This window comes from Macaca nemestrina, chromosome 17 (genome assembly GCF_043159975.1).
Source record: "Macaca nemestrina isolate mMacNem1 chromosome 17, mMacNem.hap1, whole genome shotgun sequence".
Lineage (NCBI taxonomy): Eukaryota > Metazoa > Chordata > Mammalia > Primates > Cercopithecidae > Macaca > Macaca nemestrina.
The window spans coordinates 47,067,033-47,078,727 of NC_092141.1; the positions used below are offsets into that span (position 1 = coordinate 47,067,033).

Consider the following 11,695-nt stretch of genomic DNA (forward strand, 5'->3'; position numbering starts at 1 on the left):
ACGTCTGCCCATGGTTCCTGCAGGCTGCGGTGTCTCAAAACTCCAGGGGGCGCCTATACCGACACCGCCTTGTGAACAGTGCCCCCCACTGTTGCAACCTCACTGTGAACAGTGCTCCCCACTGTTGCTCCCCACGTGGTGCAACCCCGAGGCTCTGAGCTTGTGTGTGTGTTGGGGTGGGAAGAGGTAAGGAAGCTGGTGGCTCCATGGGCATGCTTGCTGCTCTGGGCTTCGGTTCATCCATCTGCAGAAGGGGCTACCCTTGGTCCCCCCATCTAACTGGGCCTGGCTGTCCCGGGCTCCTGCTGTCCCTGGTGACCTCGGGAGGAAGGTCAGGCCTATCTCTGAGGTTGGGGAACTGTTCCTGCACCTCGCACTACACATGTCCTAGCCGCTGTGTTTGTTTATTTGAGAGGGGACAAAGGCATTCTTTCCCCCAGGGACGAAGGACGATGTCCAAGGCCCAGGGAGGGGCTTCCTTTGGAGAAGAGCTGCGGGACAGAAGAGTCAGTTCCTTCCGCAGATGGCTGGACACGTGGGAGGCTCCTCAGGTTGTTCCAAGTGTCAGCTTCGGCAAGGCCTGGAGGACAGGAAGAGGGCAGTGGAGCAGGACACACGGAAGGGAGGTGGGTGCATTCTGGAACAAGATTTAATCTTCTATCAAGATGTAGTCTTTCAGCCAGGTGCAGTGGCTCACACCTGTAATCCCAGCATTTTGGGAGGCCAAGGTGGGAGGATCACTTGAGCCCAGGAGTTTAAGATCAGCCTGAGTAACTTAGGGAGATCCTGTTTCTACGAAGGGGAAAAAAAAGCCAGACATGGTGGCATGCCTGTGGTCCCCGTTACTTGAGATGCTGAGGTGGGAGGATGGCTTAAGCCCAGGAGTTCAGGCACCATTGCACTCCAGCCTGGGCAACAGAGAGAGACCCTGCCTCAAAAAACAAAAAAAATAAAACTTAATCCCTCCCTCCCTCCCTCCCTCCCTCCCTCCTTCCCTCCCTTCCTTCCTTCCTTCCTTCCTTCCTTCCCTTCTTCCCTCCCTCCCTCTTTCTCTTTTTTCCCTCCCTCTTTTCTTTCTTTTTTCTTTCTTTCTTTCTTACTTTCTTTCTTTCTCTTTCTTTTCTTTTCGTTTCTTTTCTTTCTTTCTTTTTCTTTCTTTTTATACAGTCTTGCTCTGTTGCCCAGGCTGGAGTGCAGTGGCATGTTCTCGGCTCACTGCAACCTCTGCCTCCTAGGTTCAAGTGATTCTCCTGCCTCAGCCTTCTGAGTAGCTGGGACTACAGGCACATGCCACCATGAGGCCAATTTTTTTCATATTTTTAGCAGAGATGGGGTTTTACCATGTTGGCCAAGCTGGTCTCGAACTCCTGACCTCAGGTGATCAGGTGATCCACCTGCCTTGGCCTCCCAGAGTGCTGGTATTACAGGCATGAGCCACCACACCCGGCCTTAATCTTTCAACAAACACTATTATTTCCTCTGTGCAAGGGACAGAGGATTTAGGGAGGAAAATCCTAGTCTGGGCTCTTCCTCCAAGACTCCCAACTGCAGGGCAGGCAGACACAGCGGGCACAGGAGCACCAGGTCTACAACATAGAAGTCAAGAGAGGAATGCAGAAACATCTGGGAATGCAGCCCAGACTCACACTGGCCTGGGGCGGAATCCCCCTCCACTGCTGACTCTCTAGGTGCCCTTGATAGTTTAATTCATTTTTCTGAGCCTCAGTTTCCTCATCTGTGAAATGGCGGTGATGACAGCATTTACCTCATGGGCCTGTTGTCAAGATGAAACAAGATGCCGGGCCAAGAGACGATATTCAATAATTTATAATTATTATGGTGATTCTTTACATTGGAAAGAGCAATGAAGGACGGGCAAGACCCACAGGTGGGGAGTAGGGAACACTGGGCGGAGGCTGGAATTATGCAGAGTGATGCATAATGAACTCTGATCTGTGGTTGGTGGCAGTTCTTTCCTAACCAAGGGAGAAATCTTAAGACCCTTCAAGGGGCCACCTTTCTGCCCAGACACTTAGGGACATCCCTCAGCACTCTGTCCCAACCACACACAACAGAGGAAGACCTCCTAGCCTGACCTTCACCTAGAATTGTCTAAGGTCATCCAGAGCATCAGAGGGAGAAAAGGGGGCCCTCTGAGGCCCAGGGCTACCCCGCGGTTCTTATGTCCTGCCCTGGGGGGTGGCGGGTGCAGAGTTGAGAGTCAGGTTGAGCCCACATCCCTGAAAGAAGGGGCTCTTGGCCAGGGCTCCTCCTGCTTTCTCATTGTGGGGACTGATCGGGTTGGGGACCAAATTCCCATTTCATTTCCCTCTAACCCTTCCTCTCCCACTTCCCGGGGCTTCTCTGCTGCTGGCTCTGTCACGTGTCCATCTCTCTGCTGCTGGCTCTGCCTCTCACAAGCCTATCCTGTGTAGAGTTGCTGCAGTCTCCCCCAGCACAGGATGGGTGCCTGCCCCTGTCCCCACCCTTGGCTTCAGTTTTGTCTAGATGGGTTCACCTAGACAAAATACAGGCTGCGCAGTTACATCTGAATGTCAGATAAATAACAAATCCTTTTTTTTTTATATCCCTAAATTACACAGGACATACTTACACCAGAGCACTGGTGACACTAGCCTTGGAGCGCTCTCCCTGGCCACTCCCCGCAGTCTTGCTTCCTCTTGTGAAGTCTACGTGCCAGCCAAGACCCAGCGTGTGAGGCCTGGCCTGATCTCTGCTCCCTGTCTGCTCCACCAGCAAGAGTCCCTGAGGAAAATAATGGGGGATCGTTAGAGCCATCAGAGCATCGAAGTGTCCAGGCCAAGGTTGGTCACATAGAGGGAGGGCAGGTGGCAAATGTTTGCAGCATGAGTGACTAGAAGGAAAAATGATAGCAAAGAATGGAACTACCAGGCACCATTCCAGGGCTGGGACTAAATATTTACCTTGCCCATTGGGCAAAGATAAGCCTGGTTTTCCAGGCTCTATTTATGCCAGCTTTCCCTCAGGGGCTGACACAGTCAACTTGGTATCGTTACAGTTTGATCAGCGGTTTCCACATGTGGGGTCTGGGTGTACGAGGTGCTTGATCCTCAGCTTCCGCCATTCCCCACCTCCATGTGTCTTCCCCAGGGAATCCGCTTCCCAGTTCTTGGGCCCTAAGTGTCTTTGCACCTCCATTCTGCTGCCGGGTCTGTCCCCAGTCTCCACCAGGCTATTGAATCGGAGTTCATTCTACTCTAGATGAAGCTGTGTATCCTCGTTTAGCCCCTGGGGTCAAGCCACATCAGGAGCTGCTTGCAACATGATAGGACAGACTCGCCTGGGTCTACTACCTGCGTGGCCCCCTGGGACACACCCCTCTTAAAGGAATAGGGTTGGGTATGACAAGCTGGGTCCAAGTGAAGCTTCAGAGATGGAGATATAGGGGAGGAGGGACTCTGAGTTCAGTGTGGCAGTGATCACTCCGCCTCTGGGACTCACATCAGGTGTATAAGGAGAATGGAAACTGCACGTGAAAAAGGGAAAGGTGATTTCTTTCTTACTTTTTGTGGGGGGGCCGGGGGGAAGGGTGATTTCATGGAAATAGGAACAGCTCTGCTTTGGGAACGCCTTCATGGAGTGTAAAGGGAACAGTGAGCAACTCTGGCCCCTGGTGTCCAGCCTGGGAGGCAATGCCTAGAGGCAGTGGTCATGTTGGGCGAGGGGTGCTCAGAAGATCAGGTGGTCCTGCTCAGAGGACACCACGTGGCAGCTGAAAGGGCTAGTTTAAGAGCACATTTGAGATTCCCTCTGGAGGCTGCCATCAGTATTTAGGGGGAGAGTGGGTCTTGGCAGGGGGATCAAGGGTAGAACCAATGAAACCTGAGTCATTACAGCGAGTGGCCTTTCGCTGAGCCTGAGGCTGCTGTGACCAGGAAATATAGCCAGCATAGAAGCAGATTCACAGTCGGGCGCCGTGGCTTGCGCCTGTAATCCCAGCACTTTGGGAGGTCAAGGTGGGCAGATCACCTGAAGTCAGGAGTTTGAGACCAGCCTGGCCAACGTGGTGAAACCCCATCTCTACTAAAAATATAAAAATTATCTGGGGGTGGTGGTGATGCCTGTAATTCCAGCTACTTGGGAGGCTGAGGCAGGAGAATTGCTTGAGCCTAGGAGGCAGAGGTTGCAGTGAGTTGAGATCATGCCACTGCACTCCAGCCTGGGCAACAGAGAGAGACTCCCTCTGTCTCAAAAAAAGAAAAAAAAAAAAAAAAAAGCAGCAGCAGTAGCAGATTCATGGAGACACTACTGCTTGGAATTTGGTGATGCTTCAGGGAGTGGAGCTGGCCTATGCTCCAGACAGGCATAAACTATCGATGTAAACACAATTACACCTAAGCCTCTGCAGGCATGGTGCTGATGCTGTCCCTCCCAAGCAGGTATCATCCGGGTGGGTACAGGCCCTAGAGGCTGACATTTTTCTTTTCTTTTTTAAGACGGAATCTTGCTCTGCTGCCAGGCTGGAGTGCAATGGTGCGATCTCGGCTCACTGCAACCTCTGCCTCCTGGGTTCAAGCAATTCTCCTGCCTCAGCCTCCCAAGTAGCTGGGACTACAGGCGTGCACCACCACACCCAGCTGATTTTTTTGTATTTTTAGTAGAGATGAGGTTTCACCGTATTAACCAGGATGGTCTCAATCTCCTGATCTCATGATCCGCCCACCTCGGCCTCCTACAGTGCTGGAATTACAGGTGTGAGCCATCACGCCCGGCCAATGTTGACATTTTTCGAGTCAGCTATGGAGTTTGAATTTTCCTCCAAATTTACATTGGCTATTTCCCCAGTTCAAATTAGGCCTGACTGATTTCTCTTTCTCTTTCTTTTTTTCTGAATACGTATCAGTTTTGGATTGAGGCCTAGCATTTCCACTACCATCCAGAGGAGAGATGAGAAAACCAGAGTTGGGCTCTTAATCCCAGGGGAAAAAGCAACAGGCTGCTCTGGAACGCTGCAGAGTCAGGGCTGAATGAATGCAGGAATGGGGCAGGCAGCCGGGGAGTGTGCCGGCCGCGTGACGAGCCTGTCATGGTGTCCGGATGGACATGTGGTATTTGGTTTAAAGCCCACGCTACTGGGGCATAAACAGCTGGGGATAAATGATCAGACTCAATTGTTCTTTCCTTTCCCAGGAAAGGCCAGGAAGGAAAAGGCCCCAGTTTAAGGGAGAAGGCATTGTCCTCAGTGGATGAAGCACAGTCAGGTAGCCCGGTCTGGCAGGGGGCCAGTGGGGAGCACGAGTTTCTCATGACTGCTGTGGCTGGTGGCTGCCTTCACAACAATAGCACATTGGACCCTTGTCCTTCCCATCCTGCCTCTGAAACGATCACATCGATGTTAAATCTCTGATAAGATACTTTCAGATACTCCAAAGTCCAGTTGGGAACTACAGTCCTTGCTTGACTCAATCTGGAATCCTTTCTCCCTCCCTGGTCCCATCTCCCCATCTGCTCCCCCACAGTTCTTCTCTCTATCCAGCTGCTAAGGTCCCTCGGCCATCAGAGGCGAACAGAACAAACCTAAGACATCACTCTCCATCAAGAGGCCTGCATGACTCTTTATTTGCACCAGAGTTTCTCATCTTCCAGGAATAAGAAGAGGAGCTGCTTTGGGGACACCCACTTCCTCTCCTTACGTAACAACACACTGCATTTGCACAAGTGTCCTTGGTTGTAAAGGGTTCCACACTCACTTTCTTATTCAGGGCCTATTACAAGAGTCTAAGGTAGCTAGGATCATGGTGACACTGATCCCTTGTCAAAGATGAGGCCACTGAGGCTCAGGTGACTACTGTTGTGCCAGGAGTTGCTAAGTGGTGGATCACAGACTCCAGTTCAGGGGGAGATAGGGTGGTAAAGAAGCAGCTGGATGAACCTGGGTTTGAATCCAGCTCAGAAACATTCCATCTGTGTGACACCACAGGCAAGTGACTTAACCTGATTGAGCCTCAGCTTCCTCATCTAGAAAAAGGGGTGATCATGCATCCCTCATATGAACATTTACAAATCATGAGTGAAACATGCATAGCATAGCATGGGGTTTGGCAGATAGAAGTCCAATAAATGTCTAAGCCCATCTCCAGCGTTTCTTCCAGTTCCAAGCTCAGGACTGTCCTTTAAGCCAAGTGAACATGTTTTGGATGATTTAGCCCTCTCCTTTCCCCCATCCCTCCCCAAGTGACAGGATGTTTATTTGCAGCTTCGTGCTGCAGAGAGCTCTGCAAACAAGGAGTGGCAGCAGTAACTTTCTCCAGCTGGCACAACAATGAAAGGCCACAGGCCCTGGGGCTGCTCCCTACGGATGTCCAGTCTTGGGAAACAGAGGCCAGGCAGCAGGCTGGCTGCTCCGGGCACTCCCTGTGGCTTCTTCACTCTAGCTGGCTACCCAGTATACTGACTAGGAAAACGGCCTTTGAAAAGGCCCACCCTGTGGTCACCATGATTTCTAGCAGACCAAATGAGTGTTTTCCTGGTAGCACTGTCAACTCCTCTTGCTGGAGACAATTCTCTGGGAGCTCCTCAGGCCCTGCTAGAGCACTGTGTGCTTGGCTTTCTGAATGCTTAGAGGTGACAGTTGCTTTAGCGGACATCCAATCCACAGCGGTTGCTCAGGCAGCACCACACCTCAGGCAGCAACTCCAACCTCATCTGCTTTAGCTATGGGTCCTTCAGGTAAATGTGGCTGGAATGGCTGGAATGGCTGGAAGACAGGGTTGGGTCTCAGTGTTGTTTCAAAATAAAAGCTGAAGACAACTCCCTGACTATTCACAGGGGGAAACGAGGCACAGAGGGGGCAAGTGATCCCCAAGGTCATACAATTCTGCCAAGTGCAGAGCAAACACTGCGGACTGGACTCCTGGTCTACTGCTTTTCCATGGCATCAGCTAAGATGACTGCTCTGAACCTGGAGCTACGGCAGCCTCTGATGATGACCACGGGCATCTCCTACTCCATTCTGGAGGCTCCCTGTTGATCCCTAATGTGGAAGTCCCCTTCTTCCTCCCCAGTTTGTAATCGCAGTGGGCACTGGGGTTTAGCCATCAGCAGCAGAGGATCCTGCTACAGAAAACTGAAGGGTGGTACTGAAAAAATCATCAGATCAGCAGAGAAGTCCTGTCCCCTTATCCCCAGGGCCTTGGACGGCTCCTCCAACCAGGCACATGTCTCCTTCCTGGACTGCACTCAGCTGTGACTGGGCTCCTCTCTCTGGCATGCCTCCTCCCTGTCAAAGTTCTTCTAGGTTTTCCCCCTTCTGCCTCCTTTTTTCTTCCTCCTCCACTTCCTTCAGTCTTCCTGGGGCATTTCAAGCCTCGTACCCATCTGTGAGTTCCTCTTGGGCTCGTGGTAAGGTCTAAAGTTTGTTATCAAGAGAAATTCTAGCCAAAGCAGATTGTGAATATGAAAAAGAGAGAAATTACAGCAAACAGAACTTATGCTTATAATAAAATGGTCTAAAATAGAAATGTATGTGCCAGGCGTGGTGGCTCACACCTGTATTCCCAGCACTTGGGGAGGCTGAGTCGGGTGGATCACCTGAGGTCAGGAGTTCGAGACCAGCCTGGTCACCTGTCTCTACTGAAAATACAAAAATTAGCTGGGTGTGGTGGCATGTGGCTGTAATCCCAACTACTTGGGAGGCTGAGGCAGGACAAACACTTGAGTCCGGGAGGTGGAGGTTTCAGTGAGCCGAGATAGTGCCACTTCACTCCAGCCTGGGCGACAAGAGTGAAACTCTGTCTCAAAAAAAACTAAAATAAATAAATATATAAATAAAATAGATATGTACTTATGCAAACCATAGAAAAATGTTTGGCAACCATCCCAAGATACCTGACAATGTGAAATACTTCTATTACCACTGGCCTGACCTTCAAAGGCCTTCATGGCCCCTGCCTTGCTGTTATCGTCTATGTTCCTCTTGCATCTTCCACTCAGCACGAACAGGCTGCATTGCCTCCAAAACGCACCACTTGAATCCTGCCTCTGCTCCTTTGTCCATCTGAATCACCCTCTCCACGTTTCTGACCCGGCAATCCTGATCTCACTTCATGAGGAGGCAGTTCGCTTCCCTTTTGCATGTAGCTTTCCCCGGGATACACTGTCAACAGCCTACTGTCTGATGTCATCAGTCAGCACTTCATCAGAGACAATTATGTCTACAAAGCTTTTGGCTAATTACTGGTCACTCCTCCTTACACATGTGCATATGTATATCATCTTTCCCTAGTGAGACTGGAAATAATGATTCCTTCCCTGGAGGAGTGGTTTCCATAAATGACCAACCCACTGACCAGTGCAAGCTAGCTGCGAAAGAGCTTCCTCTGAGGAACTTATTAGATGCAGATTCTTGGACTGCATGGGAAAGGAGGATCTCATAAATCTGGCTGTAATAGACACAGGATATTAGGTGTAATATGGGCGGGACTCTGGACTCAGCATATCCAACAAGCTGCTGGCTGATTCTGATGGTGCCGACGAATTATCAGGTTGGGAACTGCTGCTGCCAGAGAACCTAGCAGAGAGCTGCCAGGTGCTCACTCCCCTATTGTTTGGGTGCATGCCTCCTGATAATGAACTTGATCATAACATTATTGTTATATTATGCCTGTATTGTTTCCTTAAGTGAGGGAAGAATGCTTTTGAGTACCTAATAGGTGGCAAGCTCTGTGCCTACTTACATACATGATCCATTCCTTTTAATAACCTTTGGAAATAAAGTGGTATTTTCATTGGGCATTAGAAATCTGAAAACTTTCGTTTACAGTTGTTGCAACAGCAGAACTAGAATTTGACCTCCGACATAAAGGGCTCAAAGTCTATGACCTTTCTACTTACCAGGGGGCATGAACTGCCGGTTTGTATCTGGCTTGACGATACCTTCGTTGGGCAGCACAGTGTTCAAAATTTTAAAAATTTACCAACACTTCTAAACTGGATACTTTGTATTAATATCTGGGTTTCTGGCTTCTCTTCATGGGAAAAACAAACAAACAAAAAAGGTTTGGTGAACACTGGGGCCCACATTCCTGCAGGGCAACAGTCACATGGAGCCTTTAGATGGGCATGTGCCTAGAACTCACTACAGTCCCCATCACTCCCTATTCTCTTACATCCTATTCCCAACTAGGTTCTCATAGGCCTGGGTGCACACTTACCTACTCTCTTGCTTCCCACTGGTCAGAAAGTCTGGCAAACTTAAAAGGCCTCTTTTTGTTGCTTTCTCCTGTATGGATCTCTGATCACAGAGGTGTGTGCATTTCTGACCTTGTGATTTCAATACTAAGGAAGCTGTTGGTACATTATTAAGGGAAACTGGGATCGCTGCTCCCCAAGTTACACATTCTGGTGTGTCCCAGTAAAATTCTATATTCAGCCTTCAAACTAGCTGGGAAAAATGTGGCAAATCATCTTACTTGCTCCAATTCAGTGGTGTTTAGAAGTAAGAAGTCACCGTGAGCAATGCCACCAAGTGGTGGAGAGACTCCGTGCTGAATCGCCACCTTCAGCCAGAGAGGCTGGGAGGCTCAAGACCTCTCAACGCACAGGGCCATTCAGAAACTAGAAACAAAGTGCTTGCCCGTCTCTCGAGGCTGGTCCTTCCAAGGCTTTTTTTTTTTTTTCTTTTGAGACAAGGTCTCACTGTCACCCAGGCTGGAATGCAGTGGCACAATCGAGGCTCACTGCAACCTCAACCCTCTGGGTTCAAGCGATCCTCCCACCTCAGCCTCCAGAGTAGCTGGGATGACTACAGGCATGGGCCACCACACCCAGTTGATTATTATTATTATTTTTTTTTAAGAAATGAGGTCTCGCCATATTGCTCCGACTGGCCTTGAACCAGCCCACTTTTAGCTTTTTAAAAGACAGCCTTGGCCAGTCATGGCAGCTCACACCTGTAATCCCTGCACTTTAGGAAGCTGAGGTGGGCAGATAGCTTGAGCCGAGGAGTTCAAGACCAGCCTGGGCAACATGATGAAACCCCATCTCTACAAACATTAGCTGTGTGGTGGCGCACATCTGTGGTCCCAGCTACTGGGGAGGCTGAGGTGGGAGGATTGCTTGAGCCTGGGAGGTCAAGGCTGCCATGGTTACCCCACTGCATTTACAGCCTGGGCAACAGAGTGAGACCCTGCCTCTATTAAAAAAAAAAAGAAAAGAAAAGAAAGAAACCGAAAAACAGACTGGCACTTAAAAGAGTTGTGCTTCATTTTTTGACTTTCTGTATTAATTTTCTGTTTGTTCCTTTCCTTAAACAAGCTGCCACTGCTGCTGATTCAACATGTTTCATTTTATACCTTTTTTTTTTTTGAGACGGAGTTTTGCTCTTGTTGCCCAGGCTGGAGTGCAATGTCGTGATCTTGGCTCACTGCAACCTCTGCCTCAGCTTCCCAAGTAGCTGGGATTACAGGCACGTACCACCACGCCCAGCTAATTTTATATTTTTAGTAGATATGGGGTTTCTCAATGTTGGTCAGGCTGGTCTTGAACTCTCAACCTTAGATGATCCGCCTGCCTTGGCCTCCCAAAGTGCTGGGATTACAGGCATGAGCCACTGGGCCTGGCCCATTTTATACATTTTTAATATGTATTCTTGTTTTTGGAAAATGTGAACAGAGGGCTATTAAACTCTTTTAGAGTTGGTATAGTAAAGAGGTAAAAAAAAAAAACACAACAAAACAAACCAAAAAAACCCTCTTTGTAAGACAGGATTGAATATCGTTGGACTGAGCACTTACCAAGCAACTGTGCCAGGCATTTGTGTCCATTTAATTCTTACGAGCCTGAGTGTAAGGTATTTTAATTTTATAGGTGAACAAATAGAAGCCGAGGGTGAAGGACCTACAGCTGTCACCTTCATTTCTTCGCAACACTGCCAACTGTCTCCTTGGATCTCCCAGACAGACAACTAGGGATATCTGGTTTCTCAGTGCCCCCTACAAACCTAGACTCATTTCAAGGCATTATGCAAATGAGAAGCTTTCCTTCTCTTCACCTCATCTCCTGATCTGCACAAAAAAGACTGTAGGACCCCCGTAGGTACCAATGTAGGCACCAATCCTCAGTTTACCACCTGCTCTCTACTTGCTTCCCTGCCATAACTTTCTAAAAGGGATGTGAGCCATGTTTAAAGTCACCTGGTCACTGCAGGGATCTTGTTCTACCCTCTACATCAGTGGTTGCCAACCTTTTTGGCACCAGGGACTGGTGTCGTGGAAGACAATTTTTCCACGGACTGGGGGGACGGGGGGAATGGTTTCAGGATAAAACTGCTCCACCTCAGATCATCAGGCATTAGATTCTCATGAGGAGTGCACAACCTAGACTGTAGCACGCACAGTTCACAATAGGGTTCGTCCTCCTATGAGAATCGCATGCCACTGCTGATCTAACAGGAGGCAGAGCTCAGGCGGTAATGGGAGCCAGGCGGAGCGGCTATAAATACAGCGCGCCGCTCACCTCCTGCTGTTCAGCCCGGTTCCTAACAGGCCATGGACAGTACTGGTCTGCAGCCCGGAAGGTGGGGAATCCTGCCCTACAGAGTTTCCAGCCTCAGAGATGAAGCATCCCCTCTGTAAGTCAGAAAGAAATTATTCAAGTAGCAGAATTAAAACAGGATCACAGAGAGGGAGGCTGAAGAATTTGACTTTCTGGGTTT

The 11,695-nt window shown here is 49.5% G+C and overlaps 1 pseudogene; it reads left to right on the forward strand.

The window, feature by feature from the left end:
• Window positions 1–11,665, forward strand: LOC105476868 (protein FAM106C-like; annotated as a pseudogene).
• Window positions 11,666–11,695: the final 30 nt, after the last annotated feature.